The following is a 4,055-nucleotide window of genomic DNA, read 5'->3' as shown; positions in this document are numbered from 1 at the left end:
AGGACAATTTAACAATATATATCAAAAGACTTAAAAATGTTTACCCCATTTTGTACAATTTATATCTGGAAATTAATTTTAAGGCAATAATCCTAATCTACACTAAGCTGCATGTACAAGGACATATATTATTATGCAACTTATAATAGCAAAAATTGAAATAATCTAGATAACTAAGAGGGGACTGATTAAATAAAATATATGCACATGATGAACTGACCTATAGTTATTATTATCATTTTCTTTTTTTTTTTTTAAACAATGACTTTTTTTTTTTTTTTTTTTTTAAAGATTTTATGTATTTATTTGACAGAGACACAGCGAGAGAGGGATCACAAGCAGGGGGAGAGGGAGAGGGAGAAGCAGGCTTCCCGCCGAGCAGGGAGCCCGATGCGGGGCTCGATCCCAGGACCCTGGAACCATGACCTGAGCCGAAGGCAGACGCTTAACGACTGAGCCACCCAGGCGCCCCTTATTAGTATCATTTTCTAAAAGAATATATGACATACAAAAATACTCATGATTAAGTTAGGATATAAAACCTTGTATGTAATGGGATCTTGATTTTATTTAAAACAAACACCTAAGTTTGTGCCTTGTGGTAAAAAAAACTAGAAGGATATATATGAGAATGTCAGTGGTAGTTCTCAAAGTAGAGGGAATTCGGGAATAATAACATTTATTTTCATATTTTTCTCTATTTTTATATTTATCTATTTATGCCAAATATTTTTTATATTTATCTGCATATGCCCAAGTGTCCAAATGCATATACTATTATGATTTTATCACTTAAAAAATTTACAAATAAAATACTATTTAGAAAAGATGAAAATAATCATAGTACTATCAAAACTCATAAGAAGCAACTAAAGTTCATTTTGGAGAAAAATGTGTAACATTAATTATTTTAAGAAATTTCTAAAAATGAAAATCAGTGAAATATTCAAAGCAAGTATTTATAAGAAGAACAAACTCTTCTAACACAGCAAGAGAAAAAGTGAAAAAAAAAAAAAAAAAAGAAAAGCAGAAATCAACAAATTGAACAGGAGAATTAGTATCTACAAAAGCTCCTTTTCTTGAAAAAGAAAGATTATTCCTATTCTATAAATCAGCCATCTCTACTTTTGTTTTTAGTTCAGGAATGCCTAGAACCAGTTTGATTCTGTTTTTTCATTTTGTTCTGCTTTTAAAGATGTATTTATTTATTTGAGAGACAGAGAGAGAGAGAGAACCCATGATTCAGGGTAGGGGCAGAGGGAGAGAATCTGAAGCAGACTCCCTGCTGAGCCAGGAGCCAGGCCAGGGCTCAATCCTAGGACCCATGAGATCATGACCTGAGCCAAAACCAAGAGTCGGACGCTTAACCAACTGGAGCCACCCAGGCGCCCCCAGTTTGATTGCTTTTTTTTTCACAATTTAATTGTATTTTCCCCAACTTTTATTTGAAAACTATCAAACCCACAGAAAAGTTGAAAGAACAGTACGTGAAAGCATGAACCAAAGACATGCTGATAACACCTTCCAATCCCTGGTGGTTTCTAGTTCTCTGGTTTTGTGGGCTTTGGGGAGGAAGGTAAAGTCTTGGCCTCCACAAGGTGGTAAGTCAAATGAAGAACTCTGAAGGGAGCTGGTACCCCAAAAGGGACCAAGAATTCCCACAGATAGAGCCTCAAGTATCTCAAATATCAGGAGATCACAATCAAAAATAACAAAACATACAAAGAAATAAATCACCCCAAGCAGAGGGTTAGCAAGGAAAACACACATACAATTATACACACACAATCTGGCCCCAAAAGATGAAGAATGTTAGAATTATCAAGAAAGAAAGAGAGAGAGAGAGAGAATAGAGAAATATATGGGTGTGTCAAAATTATCTGAAGCAAACGACCAGTTCAAGTTGACAAAGAAAGGTTATAAAAATAAAAAACATTACCATCCAAATTAGAAAATCAATGAACACATAGACTGAATAGAAAATAAATTAAAAGACTTTTTAAAGATTTCATTTATTTATTTGACAGAGAGAGAGACAGCGAGAGAGGGAACACAAGCAGGGGGAGTGGAGCGAAGCAGGCCTCCCATCTAGCAGGGAGCCCCAGGCGGGGCTCAATCCCAGGACCCTGGGATCATGACCTGAGCCAAAGGCAGACACTTAGTGACTGAGCCACCCAGGCACCCCTAAAAGACATTTCTTAAAAAACCACCAAGAATGCAGTACAGAGAGAGAAGTGGTCAGAAAATGAAACAACTGCCGGGGCACTGGGAAAATATAAGGAAGTCTAACATATATTTGATCCAAGCTCCAGAAAGACAAGATAGAAAGAGTAAGGAATAAGTAATATTCAAGAAATAAAATCTGATACATTTTGAAAATAATGAGGGACATACTTCCTCAGATTCATGAAGCTGAGGGTATCTCAAAAAAGAATAATTAAATGAAATACACAGCCAGATCTATCACAGTTAAATTGCAGGTCACTAAAATTAAAAACCTTAAAAGTAACTGGGGGTAGGTGGGGTGTACTGTGTATAGGAAAAAGATCATCTCCAAAGAAATGAGAATTACAATCCTACCTGGTTTCTCAACAGCAACAACAGAAATGCATAGAAGACCTCTATCTTCAAACCACTGGGACAAAGTATCTACCAACCTAGCACTACTTTCAAGTAAGTTGTTTTTCAAAAATGCCTCCACGTGAAGCAGCCGCCATGAAGAGTCACCTGATTCACTGCGGACTTGGCAAGGCAAAGAATAAACTTTCCTTGTGTTAAGCAACTGAAATATGCAGGGTTTTTCTTACTGTAGCATTGCCTAACCTATCTTAACTGATACATAGAATATTTACTACCAACAGATCTTCCTATGGAAGACAGGGAATGAGCCCAGGAGAAAAGACTACAAAAAATACTAGGAAAACCAACAGAACAATTTTTTTCATAAACAGGAGGCAACATTTGAAGGAGGAGGAAACAGAGGAGGAAAACTGGTGGTGGTGGAATCTGTAAGATCTTACAATGTATTATAAAGCTATAAATAATGGTAACAGTTTGGAGCAGAGGCAATAATCAACATAATACTGAATATTGACATGTGTTGGATAGCCTCTCTTTGCCTTTCCAGATCTATTCTTCATCCTTCTCCATCTTGCTGGGGGGCCTCAAAAGGCTGATCTTTAACCATTGCATCAATAGCTCCTTTTCCCTTGGGTTTCTGATGAACTTCAAACAATGGGAGGCACCACTTGGAGATTCATTTATTCTCCCAGCTATCTCCCTACCAGACTGTGAGTGGCCAACTGGTCTGTCCCTTTACAGAAGCACAGTTCCTGTCAGGGAATTCTCTCTTATGCTCTGTGTTCTGTACCTACTCCCACCCTTGCCCTTCAGGCCCAGATAACAGTAATCTTCCTCACTCTTATCAGCCCAGAGGTGCCCCATCATGCCTTCTGAGTTCCCTTATGCCTATCTATACCTTTGTAGATTGCTCCCTCATTATACTCTCCCTCATTTACCCCACTGAGGTACACCACCTGCTTTCTATGAGGACCCTGATACAATGACTTAGTGGTTCTTAACTGAGGCCTCAGGGGATATTTGGCAATGTCTGGAGACATTTTTGATTACACAACTTGGGGGATGCTATTAGCATCCAGGGCATAGAGCCCATGGTAGCTGCTAACCTCCAACATTATACAACAAAAAATTATCCAGCCCAAAATATCAATAATGCCAATGTTGAGAAAATGTGCAGTAACTGAATATATGACCAGGAAATAGCACAAATCCATGAAATATGAATGGTCTCTTCAACAAAGATATTAGGGACAGTTAGAGCTTAGTGATTTTTATACAAACAAATACTACTTATATGTTTATACATCAATCAATAAATTTTATTATGTCAGATGTCATTTTCATATACCAAAATAAATTTCAGAGATTCAAAAGAGCATAGGATCCGCAGAAATGAGAACTCTAGGTATAATAACATTTTATCTCAAAACTCAAACTTCAGTTTTAGTTTCTGTAACTTTTATCTTACAGTTGTA

The sequence above is a fragment of the Phoca vitulina genome, unplaced genomic scaffold (assembly GCF_004348235.1).
Source record: "Phoca vitulina isolate PV1807 unplaced genomic scaffold, GSC_HSeal_1.0 scaffold22, whole genome shotgun sequence".
Lineage (NCBI taxonomy): Eukaryota > Metazoa > Chordata > Mammalia > Carnivora > Phocidae > Phoca > Phoca vitulina.
The sequence above is the reverse complement of the archived record's forward strand: the minus strand, read 5'-3'. Positions refer to the sequence as shown.